Below are 15,769 nucleotides of genomic sequence, written 5' to 3' on the forward strand. Positions count from 1 at the left end.
AATTTGACGAGGGTAATTAGACAACTCGACGTAACTTATATGGTTCAAGGTCAAGTGTTTTTGATACACATGTTAAATACATCCAGAAAATATTAGAGGTGGTAATTCTAGTATGTTATTTTTTTTGTTTTTTTTTTCAAAAAGAGATTTTCCATGTTAAAATATCTTGTACTCCATAATTTAAACAGTAATAATTTTTGCTTCAAAGTTTATAAAACACTGTAATAATTGATGATTGGAATTCAAGTTTTTAATGATATTATGTACGGTACGATTTGTTCACGATGAAACTGGTAGGGTTTTCACTCTTTTTTTTTGTAATAATGTTTAAGTAATGATTGAAATTATTCAACCACTCATTTCCTTTCCATGATGGTGTTATATGTGTATGAAAAATTATTAGAAAGTAACATTTAACAGTTTTTCATTAGATGGTTGGAAACGATGGAGAAAATGTTATCTTGGTTCAGCCTTAAAATTTTGACTAGTTTTTTAATAATAAAACGTCATTATCATGATAAGAAATTATTAACCAAAATATGGCTTATCCCCATCACATCCTAAAGTATGTTCATCGCACTTCAAAGTTTGAGTAAGACAATCCAAATTATCTTATGATCTTCATAGCCAATGGAATGGGACCCACCATTTGTCAGCTCACTAATGGATGCCCATGATGGTCAAGTGATAAAGTTTAATTTTGGTGTAGCAAGAGTTTTGAAGATTTTTTATACTCAATAAAAAATATGAATGTTATCAAATTTTGGGAAAATGAAAATAATATAAAATATTATATTCTAATTTTGCTGCTTTTTGAAATATATATAGAATAAAAATAGAATAATAGGTAGTACATTTTCACACGTGAATATATTAACATTTTATCAACTTTTATAATGAAACAAGTAATATAGGAAGCCGACAAAAAAAGGAGACACTCTTTTTATTAGATTTGTCAACGGGTACATCTAAGTTTATTATTCTTAAATAGTTTCTACGGAAAGGGTTTCAAGATTATAAAGATTTTCTTGGATTTTGTACATGTAATTAGTTGTCTGGGATTTTGAGACGAAATAGAGTTAAGTTTATGCACAAGATTTGTTTTTAGCATGAAGTTAGATTAGTCAGAACATTTTAAAGTATTCTCTTCTCTTCACCTTTTAAAGCTTTTTTTTATGTATTTTCTTATTCTTCAAATTCCTTCCGTCTTTATTATTTATTAAACTCTTCATTTAATTTGTGTTATTTGGCAAATCCTGAACGATTAATTAAATAATTAATCTTTAACCATTAATTTTACTATATCAGTACTTAATCTAACACTCAATTGTTTTTGGGCCTAACACCACACAACCCTCTTAACCTTAGTATTATAGAGTGTAAGGCTAAAAATTTTTAAACGAACTATCTATCCACAATCAACCATCCTAAAAGGTCGTCTATATTTTTATTAAGTGCCTTGAAAAGTCGCTAAGGAAGAATTCCTTGGAAGATTGTCCTTAAGTGTTTTAAGAGGTCGTCCAATTTTCTTTAGGTGCATTGAATGTTCACCAATGGAGAACTCCTTGAAATGTTGTCTTCAAGCGTCTTTAGGTCACCCAAATTTTTTTTGAGTGGAGAACGTCATGGAAGGTCATCCTTAGATGCCTTAAGGTCGTCCAAATTCTTTTGAGTGGAGAACGCCTTGGAAGGTCGTTCTTAGGCACCTTAAGAGGTTATCCCAAATTTTTGTTTAGTAACTTGAGTGGTCACTTTATTTCTTGATGGGAGTCTTGATAGATAGTCTTTACTTCTTTATAGATGTCTTGAAAGGTCACTTTTTTAAATTGGCTTCTTCAGCCCCCAAGTTGGATATCAATTTAATATGACTGTAATATCAAAGTTAGAAACCCATCCAACATTATATATATAACTAAAAATATACATCGAAAGAGTAAAAGAATTTGCAGTGTTCCCTCTTCATAATGAAATAGACCCCTTGTCTTTAATTGTTTTTCGAAAGCAATATCTTATGCCCTTGTTTGCCCTTGTAGGTAAGAAAAAAATACATTAGAGTACTTGTAATCAATGGCAGTCCTTTGTTATGACTAAGGAGATCATGGTCCCCCAATTTTTTTTATTTTTATATAATTTAATATATAATTTTAAATATATTTTTTGAAATTTAATATTTTTAATATATTTTATACATTTGATATTCTAAATTTTTTTAATAAATTTATATCTATATATAAGGAAAAGTCTTTTTTTTTCACACCTATTTTTTAATTTTACCTTTTAAATATTTTTTAAATAAAATTAATTATTTTATTAATATTATCTTTTAAGTGATCATTAATTTAACCTTTTTTTATTTGATTATTTTTTTGTATTTACTTAATCATTATAAATGAAAATTAATTATAGTAAAATTATAAAAATTATTTATATTTAATTTTATAATTATAATTATAACAATAATTATAATTTTTTATTTTTTATTATCATAAAAAAGTAAATACAATGTTTTTACTAGTTTATATAAAAATTATGGGATTACGCTTTTAGTTCTTATTTTTGTTCAAAAATATCAAGTTCTAATTTTTTTTAGTCTCAATTTGATCTAGATTTTTTTTTTGAAAAAATGATGCAATTTGTTTTTTTTTTCTTGTTAAATTTCTTGAATCAGATCAAGTTTTTTCATCAAAATTGAAGTTGTGAATAAGGATGGTTTTCTTTGTCGGTCTAATTGACATAATCGTAGTGTCAATTTTGATGAAAAATATTTGTTACACTCCACGAAATTTAACGAAAAAAATCAAATTGCATCAAATTTTAAAAAATCGAGAGCAAATTGAACTTAAAAAAAAACTAGAAGTTCAATTTGATATTTTTGGATGAAAAAATATATTCAAAGGATAATTCAACTAAAATTTTAGTATCCTAAAATATTGACCGAAGACCCGTCACTCTTTGTAATATCAATAAAACAATTGACTATAAATCACCAAAGATCAAGGTTGTAGACTTGAAAATGCCTTAATATGATGGTCATGAACGAGAGAATTTTCCTTTATTTTTTTTTACATTGGATTGTAAGCTCGCATACAAAATCATTGTTTTCTACTTTTTGTGCTTGTGTTTAATTATTTATTTTCTTCTGGGAAATACAGGGACTTTGTATTAGACATGATCAAAGTCAGCAAAGAAAAATAGATTGATTTGATCTTAAACATTATGCCAATTCGAAAACTAACAGAAATGTTTTCTTGATCGGATAAATGCACCATTTTAATCAGGATAAAGGCACAACAAAATCTATTTGAATGATTTAAAAGTTAGATTTATGAAGAGATATTCATTCACATACAAAACTATAATTATTATCTTTTGACCATAATTCATTCAAATTGCGAAAATTACTTAGAAAGAGATTTTCTAACCAAAGATATAGAAATTATATAGATGATGTAAGGTCCAATTTATTTTCTGCCCAATGTTTAAGGGCTACTCTAATTTGTTGGGCCTCGGGTTGATCCATAGGGTGTCCAAAACCCCTAAACCAACCTAACCCTCTCATTTAAGCTCACTTTGCAAAACCAATACCTTGCTCATGTTCATTTTCTCTCAACAGTATTCTGCTAGGGTTTGAGTGAGAGCCCATTTTTCTCCAAGTTTGTAGTGTGTTTCCCTCATGTAAGTTAGACTTCACTCTTCTCCTCTCTTTTCCTTTGCCAATTGCATTGTTATGTCTTGAGTCATCCTTATAGACTCATTCTTGCTCCTGTGTCCGTGCTTCCAGCTTACGAAGCTGTTCTTGGAGCTGTAGTACCATTTTGCTTACTTAAACCCCCTCACAGTAGCTCTTAATAAGGTAAGGAAAGCTTGAGTTCACGTGCTTTTTACTATATCTTGTCTGTTTTGACCTTATTTCGTGTCCATATGAGTTGTATGCTGTTTTGGTGGTATGGAATGCTTGGAAAATATTGTTTGGAATGGAAAGTCTGTTGATGCATCTTTGAACAATGGCGAGATCTGCTGCTTTCGCCCAAGCGAGCTTGTCTTGCCTAGGAAAGAATAGCAGAAATTGGCCTAAGTTCTTGCTCAAGCTCTCGCTCAAGCGGAGAGCTTTCGTTTTGAGCAAGGTGTCATCTCGCTCAAGAGAGAGGGGCTTGCCTAAGCGAGAACTCGTGAGAGCTTGTTTGTGTTTCACTTAGTTGTAGCTTAGACGAGGGACCTCCACTTTGGGCGAGGAGTGGTCTTGCTCAAGCGAGGAGGGCTCGCCCAAGCGAGAACTCGCGAATCCTGTAGGGCTCTCTGTTGGTAGTCTCGCCTAAGCGAGGGCCTGTAGCTTGAGCGAAAGACCTCTTTCGCTTGAGTGAGGGTCTATAGCTTGAGCGAGACTGGTTAAGGAACTTGTGTTCTTTTCTCTATTTTTGGTTCTTGGTTGTATGATTGGTTGGAAATCGACCACACTTACCCTTTTGCACTCCTGGGCAAAATTAAAAAGTAAAGCAAAGCAAGAACATCACATACATAACAAGAGAGACAAAAAGAGACAGAAGACAAACAAACTCGAAACAGAAAAATGGAGACACATCCAACACAGAAGGAGAATTGAGAGCATGTCAAGTATCCATGCAGTTCAACTCATCCATGGACATCATCCAAGCAATTCAAAACATGCCAAGTACCCAGTTCAACTCAAAGAGAGAATTGAAAGCAACATAACCTCACAAAATATGCACTGTATCACTCAAATCTTTAGGCTACTGTTTACTCTCAAAGCACCCTTGAAAAACAAACATCAAACAGACTTGGAAAGTCTCTAGAACCAACAACCAAACCAAAACACATGCAGGTCAAGATTAGAAGGGCTTTTCAAGGTTGTAATGGGGCTGAGGACAAGGTGTGGAACATATGGATAAGTAGCTAAGCAACAAAAGAAACAAAGGAGAAATAGGGAATAAGTCACAATCAAGCATGAAAGTAATCCCAAACACCAATACTTCCAAATTCGGTTCCCACACAATGCTTAAATCCAAACTCCTTTTATTTCTTTTCTTTGTTTTCTTTTCTTTTGTTTTCTCTCTTCTTTTTTTTTCTATACAAAGAACATGCAGAGAAACAACAATTTTGAAATCCCACATGGGTATACAAATGAGCAATTCTAAGAACCAATAACAAGTGCGCGCACAACCACACTTGTTGTGCGCGACCACACTTAATTGAGGACCCATTCCCAAAATAATTCCAAAGCTCCAAAATTTCCTAAGGTAGGAATAATCATGGTTTTTCAGGCTAAGGGCTTGTAATGAGCTGTAGAACAATGAAAGGGTATGTAGGCTAAAAAAAGGGTATCAACGGAAACAATTTAAGGTAGGCTCATCTAGTTGTAGGCTCATAAAACAGAATTGCCTAAATCATATCCCAACATGCATGTGAATCAGAAAAGAATCACAAAGAGTCAAGCCAAGTCCACTGTGCAAGAATTCAAGGGGCATATATCACACAACAAAGAACAGAAAGTGGCTCGAATTCTCACACAAGGTCAAATAATTCAAAAGTAACTTGACATGCAAGGAGAAAATAAAGATATCAGCCCACAAAATAACTAACAACTCATCCTCCAAAAGTGAATTGAGTGTCCAAAACAGAAAACAAAAACATAACACAAATTAACAAAAAGGAAACAACAACAGACAGACCTAGATAAGTGCAATAAAAGTAAGGAAGGAGAAAGAAAACTCCCTGAATCATGGTGAAACAGAAGTGGGGTGAAGCAAGGAAGTCTCATCTACAACAGTATCCATCAAGGCTGGATTGCTAAGGAATGGCTTCAAACGATGCCCATTCACTTTGAAGCTCTTATCGATGGACTGGCTTTTGATTTCAACTGCACCATAAGGATAAACATTAGTGACAACAAAAGGACCAATCCACTTTGACCGCAACTTACCACCCATGAGTCCAAGTCTGGAGTTATACAATAACACTTGCTGACCAACAACAAACTCCTTTCTAGCTATGGAGCTATCATAGAATCTCTTGGTCTTCTCTTTGTAGAAGATAGAGTTCTGATATGCCTCTAGACGGATCTCATCTAACTTTCTAGCTATGGAGCTATCATAGAATCTCTTGGTCTTCTCTTTGTAGAAGATAGAGTTCTGATATGCCTCTAGACGGATCTCATCTAACTCATTCAACTGCAACTTCCTTTCCTCAAGTGAGAAGTTGCATGACTTGACAGCCTAGTAGGCTCGGTGCTCTATCTCCACTGGAAAGTGGCATGGCTTACCAAAGATAACCCGATAAGGAGACATCCCTATAGGTGCCTTGTAAGTAGTCCTATGAGCCCAAAGAGCGTCCTCAAGTCTGTTGCTCCAATCCTTCCTATTCGACTACACAATCTTCTCCAAGATCCGCTTAGTCTCCGTGTTTGAGATATCGGTTTGCATGTTAGTCTGGGGGTGATATGGTATAGAAATCTTGTGCATAACCCCATACTTTCGAAGCAAAGCCCCCATGGACCTATTGTAGAAATGGGTGCCCTGGTCATTAACGATAGCTCTAAGAATTCCAAACTTGCAAAATATGTTAGACCTAACAAATTCTATAACAACTCGAGCATCGTTAGTCCTGGTGGCTTTAGTTTCCACCCATTTTGAAACATAATCAACAACAAGCAAGATGTAAGTGAAACCAAAAGAGCCAGGGAAAGGGCCCATGAAATCTATACCCCAAAAATGGCTTCTCCTACTCATTGGCATTGCTCACACGTGCTACAAATCCTCCACACATCCTTGAAGATGGTGGGCCAATAGAATTCGCAATATAGCACCTTGCGAGTTATCCTCTGTGTGCCAAGATGACCATCAGGTGCAGATGAATGACAAAATTGAAGGACCAAGTCAATCTCATGGTCCAAAAGGCATTTCCTGGTAACCTGATCACTACACATTTTCCACAAATAGGGGTCATCCCGAATATAATACCTAGCATCGCTCTTGAGTTTATCACATTGAGCTTTGGATGCTAGGGGAGGAAAAACAGAAGCAACAAGATAATTCACAATGTTAGCAAACCAAGGTGAGGGAGAATCAGAGAATGTCAACACACTTTCATCGAGAAAGTCATCCCAAATCGGTAAAGCATCATCAGCAGACCTCTCAATCCTACTCAGGTGGTCTACAACCAAGTTTTGTGCTCCGCTCTTATCACAGATCTCCAAATCAAATTCCTAGAGCCAGAGCATCCATCTTATCAGCCGAGGCTTGGGTTCTGCCTTCTTCAACAGGTACTTAAGAGCTGCTTGGTCAGTAAACACAACAACAGGAGAACCAAGCAAATAAGATCCAAAATTTTCAAGCACAAAAACAACTACAAGAAGCTCCTTCTTTGTTGTGGTGTAGTTTGCTTGGGCAGCATCCAATGTCCTAGAGGCGTAGTAGATTATCCTCGTCTGCTTGTCAATCCTTTTAGCTAGAACAACCCCCAATGCATAATTGGATGCATCGCACATCAGCTCGAACGGGGCTGTCCAATCGGGCGCCTGAATGATCGGAGTGGTGGTCAGGGCCTTCTTGAGGCAATCGAAAGCCTATTTGCATTCGTTATTGAAGATGAACTCAACATCTTTTTACAGTAAGTTAGACAGTGGAAGGGCCTTCTTACTGAAGTCCTGGATGAAGCGTCTGTAAAACCCTACATGGCCAAGAAAAGAACGAACCTCTCGTACAAAAGAGGGGTAAGGCAATTTTGAAATAATTGAAATCTTGGCAGGGTCAACTTCAATGCCCTTACTTGAAATTATGTGCCCCAATACTATGCCTTGTTCTACCATGAAATGAAATTTTTCAAAATTGAGAACAAGGTTAGATTGGATGCACCTATTCAAAACTTTATCCAGACTGTCTAAACATGCATCAAAGGAGGATCCATACACAGTAAAATCATCCATAAACACCTCTATGCATTTTTCAAGAAAATCACTGAAAATGCTAAGCATGCACCGCTGGAATGTGCTAGGGGCATTGCATAGGCCAAATGATATCCTCCTATAGGCAAAAGTGCCAAAGGGACAGGTGAATGTGGTTTTCTCTTGGTCCTCAGGTGCAATATGAATTTGAAAGTAACCAGAAAAACCATCAAGAAAGCAATAGTGGGACTTACCTGCCAAGCGCTCAAGCATCTGATCAATAAAAGGCAGGGGAAAGTGGTCTTTCCTGGTTTCTTGATTTAGCCTTCTATAGTCGATGCAAACCCTCTAACTGTTTTGCACCCTTGTTGAAATAAGCTCTTCTTTTTCATTCTTGACTACAGTGAGGTCTGTCTTTTTGGGAACAACATGGATGAGGCTGACCCACTGACTGTCTGAAATGGGGTAGATGATCCCAGCTTGTAGAAGCTTGGTCACCTCTTTCTTGACAACATCTAAGATGATAGGGTTGAGTCGCCTTTGTGGTTGTCTCACTGGCTTTGCTCCATCTTCCAATAATATTCTGTGCATGTATGTTGATGGGCTAATACCAGGAATGTCAGCCAATGTCCATCCAATTGCCTTCTTGTGCTTTTTAAGAACATGCAACAACCTCTACTCTTGTTCAATAATGAGGGAGGTGGAAATGATGACAAGCAGTTTGTCCTCCTCCTCTAAGTAGACATACTTGAGGTTGTTTGGCAGGGGTTTCAACTCTGGAGTACTGGATGTTGACTGAATATTAGGAACCAGAGGGGAGGGAGAAATGGGTTCCTCAGCCTATACCGAAACATAACAATCAGATGCATATGTACTTCCTGTAACATGGCTAGTGTAATCTGATTGTATAACATCAAAGTCAATAGGTACAACACCCAGAGAGTCAAACTCAGCAGATTCGACATTATCAACATCATATTCAGTATCAAAATCAGAATCAGAATCAAGAACATCAATGCATGCAAACTTAGATAAGTCAGACACAAATAAATATTTTAATGCATGCAAATAGTGGAAATCAGAAATGTGTCCATTAACAACATGATTGATGATATCAACGTGAAAAACAGAATGATCCTCAGAAGGATGTTTCATGGCATCCAAAATATTAAAACGCACGATAATGTCATCAAACTCCATGGATAAAGTGCCAGCATGGACATCAATCTTGGTTAAGGTTGTCTGTAAAAATGGTCTCCCCAAAATGAGTGGGGCAGAACCACGGGAAAATCCCTCTTCCATATCAAGAATGTAAAAATCAACAGGAAATATTAGTTCACCAACACGAACCAAGATATCCTCAATGAAACCGATATGGTGGGCAACACTTCTATTTGCCAATTGAATGACCACACTCGTCGATTGCAATGGTCCAAGAGATAGAGAATTGAAAATAGACAGAGGCATGACATTAATCGAAGCACCCAGATCAAGCATAGCATTCTCAAACTTATATTACCAATAATGCAGGGAACACAGAATGTGCCTAGGTATTTACACTTTTCAGGGATTTGAGGAATATATTTACCTATCAGTGTAGACATATTTCTCCCTATGCTGATCCTCTCATTGCCCTTCAGTCTCCTCTTGTGCGTGGATAACTCCATCAAGAACTTTGCATATCTAGGGATCTGTTTAATGGCGTCCAAAAGAGGTATGCTCACCTCCACCTTCCTAAATGTTTCTAGGATCTCCCTGTCAACCTCTTCCATCTTCTTGCTTGGAATAGCTCTCGGAGGGAAGGGAAGAGGTGCGGGAGGTGCAACAAAAATAGAAGGTATACTGGGGGAAGGTACAATAGATGTGGAAGGACGGGCTACATGAGCATCATTATGCTTTCTCTGATGTGTAGCAACAAGGTCAACTTCCTTTTGAGGTGTAGGCTCAGTAATGGGAACTTCAATGTTCTTCCTAGATCTCAATGTGATGGCACTCACATTTCTCGGATTCTCCACAGTTTATGATGGCAACTTATTAGAATTTTGAGCCTGTGCTTGATTAAGTTGCGTAGCCATCTGCCCCATTTGATTTGTCAAAGTCTGGATTGAGGCTCTAGTCTCCAATTGGAATTGCATATTCTGAAGTGTCATCATTCTGACCAAGTCTTCCAATGAAGTAGAAGAGGAAGGTGTAGGTGCAGCAGGAGCTGGTGTGGGTACAAGTGGAACATGAGCAGCTTGTGTAGGCGCAACTCTTTGTTGAGGAGGTGGCTGCGCATTTTGAAACTGTTGGTTTTGTTGCTGCTGGTTGCCCTGGTTTCCCCATCTCAAATTAGGGTGATTCCTCCATCTTGGATTGTATCTGTTTGTTGACAAATCATGGTTTTGTTGTTGGTGTTGGGGCCTATTGTTGTTGAAAATATTAGTTGAATACGCCTAAGGAGTATCCACTAGTGTAGAGGAAGTAACAATCTATTGTTGTAATGTTGTGCAAGAGTCTGTAAAATGATCAACAGATGTACAAAGGCCACAAACTCTTGCAGCTGGAGCTCTCTGATTGGAAGCAAGTTGATTAAGCAGTGTGGTAAGGGCATCAATCTTATTCTCCAACTTCTTGGTGTATTTGACATCACCTACATTATGAACTCCTCTACCAACTATGACATCACTCCTTGTTCCAAATTGCTGAGAATTGGAAGCCATGTTCTCGATTAGTTGCTTAGCAGCAGCTACGGTCATGTTACCAAGAGCGCCACCACTTGCGACATCAATCATGTTTCTATCCATGTGGTGCAGACCTTCATAAAAATACTGTAGAAGGAGATGTTCAGAGATTTGATGGTGGGGGCAGTTTGAACAAAGATTCTTGAATCTCTCCTAGTACTCATAGAGGGTCTTCCCAGATTGTTGCTTGATGCCAAAAATTTCCTTCCTTATGGCTGTTGTCCTTGAAGCTGGGAAGAATTTGGCAAGGAACAATCTCTTCAGGTCATCCTAGCTCGTGATGGATCTGAGTGCAAGGTAGTACAACCAGTCTTTTGCATTGCTGTCTAAGGAATGAGGAAAGGCCTTCAAGTAGACATGGTCTTCTTGTACATCTGCGGGTTTCATGGTGGAACACACGACATGAAACTACTTCAAGTGTTTGCATGGCTCCTCACCTACAAGGCCATGAAACATTGGCAACAAGTGTATTAATCTAGTTTTTAAGACATACAGAACTTCCTCCTTAGGATATTGAATGCATAAACTGTCATAAGTGAACTCTAGTGCAGTGAACTCACTTATGGTCCTCTCATGAGGTGGAGGAGGTTGAGCCATATTATTAGTATGAAAATCAAAATGATCAGAATAAACAGTTTGCTCAGAATGCAAGGAATGCACATAATGAGGAGTGTTAGGAGAATTAGAAGAATCATGAAAAGTCACAGAATAATCAGCATGCAAAGATGGATTCCTAAGATGCCTACATCCTCTGTGGAAGGTCCTATCAATCTCAGGGTCAATGGGTCGTAATTCACTTGGGTTTCCCCTAGTCATGCACCAAAATACATTAATTCTAGTGGTATTGGCATAACATAGGGTATAACTACAAGTATACTCAAACGAACTCCAAATGACTTGAAAATTGGTAGGATTGTCTTTTGAGTTCTCAAACAGTACCACACAACAAATCAGCTCAAAAATCAAAGTGAAAGTTTTTTTAAATTTTTTTCAAAAGTGAAAAAAATGAAGAAAAATCACAAAAAACATTGCTGAAAGATAGAAAATGACATTTTCTGGGGAAACTGAGTTTGATAACTGGCAAAGTGTGTTTAGACAAGGTAGGAAATTAAATTCCACCCCAAATGCATATAAAATATTGCTAATTCTGATAACTAAAGCAAAAGTTATGGTCCTCTGAAGTTTGACTAAAAATCAATCCAAATTTTTTTTGAATCTCTGAAATCAGACCATACCAACTGCTCCAGCCATTTTTTCCATCAATTTCAATGTCTTAGAAGTGGGGGGAGAAATTTCAAGTCAAAATAAGCACCGTAGCTACCAAAACAAAAATCCACAACTTAAATGCCAGAATCGGACACTATTCATGCACTATTCACTACTAGAAATGACAATATTCATGCATCGCGACACTATTCACTCTACAACACAAACAACACACGCACACTACACCAAAACACACAAAAACACTATTACAATGAACATATACCAACTCAAACATATACGAACTCAACCACACTTGAACTATACACATACTAAAACACCAACACACAAACACACTGAAAATTTTACTTCGAACAAAACTATTGGTCCCCGGCAATGGCGCCAAATTTGATAGAGGTTGTACCCCACCAAATTAAAATAGTTAAATGCAGTATGCGAAAGTTGAAACAAGTCATCTCCTAACGACCAATATTTTCGTCCAAAGCTTCAATTTCCAGATGAAAACAACACTATAACACAAAGGGGGGAGGGTTTGGCAGATTCAATTTCAACACAAAATTAAAGTCGCAATGCAGAGAAATTTAACAGTTATATGAAAATGTAATGATTCCTTGATTTAATTGAAAGTCCACCAATCATAGATTACGAAATTAATTTGTTCTATTCGAATTTGCTCTCATAAACCTTAACTAATTAACTAAGCGAAAATTACCATGAATTCATTGTCATTGAGCACAATAGATTTCAGGCAATTAACACCCACAACTTAAAGCAAGCTGTGACAGAACCCATAAACATTAAGCATGAATAAGAGCCATTAATGTGCACACACGAATTTGAGATTAAGCATGCATCAAAAACATATTTATCATCAAAACCCAACCTGAAATAGATGCAATTCCGAATATAACCCAAAAACAACCAACAATCTCATGGTTTCATTTCAATTTTGTAAAGGAATCAATGCAAAAAGCTTAGCTAGACATGAAAATGGAGCAATTAAGAACTTCAATTCTGAATTCAAACAAAATAGAACATCAAAAATCAAAAACCCTAACCTACTTCAAACGCAAATTCAAAAGCAAGAGCAAAAGAGAAATTTCAAGGCTTTGAATGAACAAAAATCACTAGTATCATATAAGAACCGAAAACCCCATCAATGAGTGTTGTTCCAAGTCAATACAATCCATAAAATGATATGCCCAAGCTAGCAAATGAATTCAAAACGTAAAACCCACATTGGGAGCTGCCAAATGTGCATAAAAACGGTAAAAACTAGGCAAAAACGTGAAAAACCACAAGGAGCACCTCCATGGACACCCATCAAAGCTTGAGAGCATGAAAAATGGAGGTTGGAGAAGAAGAGCCATGACTGCCCATGCTAAAATGACCTAAATCTCGTGGTCTTGTCAACTCTGCCACCACTATTTACAAAATTGTCACTCTACCACTCAAAATTACAAAAATGCCACTATTGGGCCTCAAATGTTGGCACATTCACTCAAATGACGTGGAAATAACGTGGAAATGATGTGGCAACTCTCTTCAACTTAATATTAATGTCCAAGCTCCAAAATGGCTTCACCCAAATACCTAAAAATAATTAAAACAAAAATTAGGCCAAATAATATAAAATTAACCCAAATTCGAAACAGTGACCCAATAAAGCCCAACAGATGAAAACACACTAAAGATGAACAATTAAGCACTGAACAACTATCAAATTGGTACACAAAGGCTAGTGGAATGGAGGAAAATGATGAAGTCTGTGAATATGCATGTAATATCTGATTGTATGGGTTAGAATTGATGAGTTTGATATGACCTTTCATATGGAACATGATTGGATGGTTGGTTATATATATTGGCATGAGATTGGTATGCATGATAAATTTATGCTTGGTTGGTGTGACATGATTTTGGTGTGGTTTAGGACGTAATTCCATGAATCTCTAGGTGAGATCTCATGGTGGTGCCTCATTAGTCAGGACGTAATTCCACGACGGTTTCATGGTGGTGCCTCATGGTCATGACGTAATTCCATGGCCCCTGTTAGTGGGATCTCATGGTGGTGCCTCATGGTTAGGACGTAATTCCATGAAGGTTTTGTGGTGGTGCCTCATTATATAATTAAGTAAGGATTCAAGTAAGGATTGCATCCTGACACTCTAATGAGTCAGTTAGTCTCACGTAGAGCGTACAAACTCAAGTGATGAGAGTGGCAGGAGGCCCTAGTCATTGGCAGGATAATGGCCTTAGATATTTGAAGGCTAACCTTGTACGTGGTAGGGTGAAACCCATTGGCAATTGGCTCTATAGAGCAGTAGAGGTCATCACAAATGCAAGCATCCAGTGAATCCGACTGATTATATGTATGTGGATAAATTGAGTCTTAGTGTCTGGTTTGTTGGTCATCACATGCTTGGTTGATTTATGTATCTATGTCCTTTAAAATTGTATGCAATTGTATGATAAAACATTTTTCCGCTCTAGCTTACCCTTTTTGATTGCTTGTGTGTTTGTGTGTGGTTTTCTCCTTTTGTGATGATCATCAATTTATTGATGTGAGCAGATGTGAGAACTCCTCGTGGTCATCAGGGTGTCTAGGGTCAGATCCTCTTAATTATGAGTTCTCTTTTAGGGCTGTAGCCCATGTACTACATTGCTCTTTGAGCATATATTTTAGATACTATTAAACTTCTTTTCAGTATTGTTAATGGCATCATGGTGTGCCTTGATATCTTTCCTAGTTTGTTCTGGATAACTATAAGGAGTGAAATTTATATTCTGTAACTTTGCTCTTTATATTATTCATCGTGATATTTAATTTTGTTCCTGCAGAAGAACAAACAAGAAGTCAGGCACAAGAGTCACCTTACCATGTAGTCCGCTATCTCCTCAATTGGCCTCTTCCCATTCGATAGATGTCGGCTTGAACCCAGGAGGGGCTACCTACAGAAGAATCTCGAAGCTCAAGTAAGTCAAAGCTCTCAGGGAGTCAAATCAGCAATTAATGAATGCGTACCTTTAAATGATGGGGTCCACGTGTATTTATAGAACATTAATGACGTTTGACTATCGTATGGGCTGGGTTTTGTCTTGAGCTCCAGCTTGGGCCCCCAGCTTGGGCCATGAGTGGGCCTGGTCCTAAAACAGGTCTTAGAGGTCTATTGAAGATAGGGTATTGATGTTGGTTAACTTTCTAGGCAAGTAGTCGGTTTCGACCGGCTACCTGCCTAGATGGCTTGTGCTGGTGGTGTCCGGGTACTAGATGGTAGGTGGTTTTGACGTGTATACTGTTTACTTGGTTGAGTTTGGCTAGGTACGGTACACCAGTCCCCCAGCCTTGTCCGATATGGGTTGTCGGTCAAGGATGATATGTGTTGGTGAACTAGCAAAACCGGCTAGGTGTGATACACCAGTCCCCCAGCCTTTAAGTGTGGTGAACAATGTTAAGGCTTGGAAGTGTCAGAAGGTAGGTGAAAAGGCGTCAGGTGGTCACATCGTTAAAATTTTGGTGCCGTCGTTTTTTATGTGTCATATCCTTCATAATGGTGTCGATTGGTCTGGGGTTTTATTTTGGCGGGAAGAGTTTTAGTCATTTGGGATCGTGGACTATAAATATGGGTTTGGAAGCAGCTGAGGGTTCACTTGGTTCATTTGCGAGTTTCAAAATCAGAGATCGTGTGCGCATCATATTGTCTGACTAGTTCCCAAATTCCGCCGACATCTTTCCGTAAAAACGAAAACAGGTATGTCTAGTAGCGATAGCTCATCGTTATCTGCGTCTAGTAGTAGTCAGAGTACTGAGTCGGATAGGAGTAGAGATGACCGGCTTCGTGGAGAGGGTATGAGTGCTGGAGTTGGCTCAAGCGGGATGCCAATGGAGGTGGTGAGGGAGGTCCGAGAAGATCCTCCTGAAGAG

Source organism: Vigna unguiculata, chromosome 4, assembly GCF_037176805.1.
Source record: "Vigna unguiculata cultivar grain cowpea cultivar isolate G323 ecotype 2 chromosome 4, ASM3717680v1, whole genome shotgun sequence".
In the NCBI taxonomy this organism is placed as follows: Eukaryota; Viridiplantae; Streptophyta; class Magnoliopsida; order Fabales; family Fabaceae; genus Vigna; species Vigna unguiculata.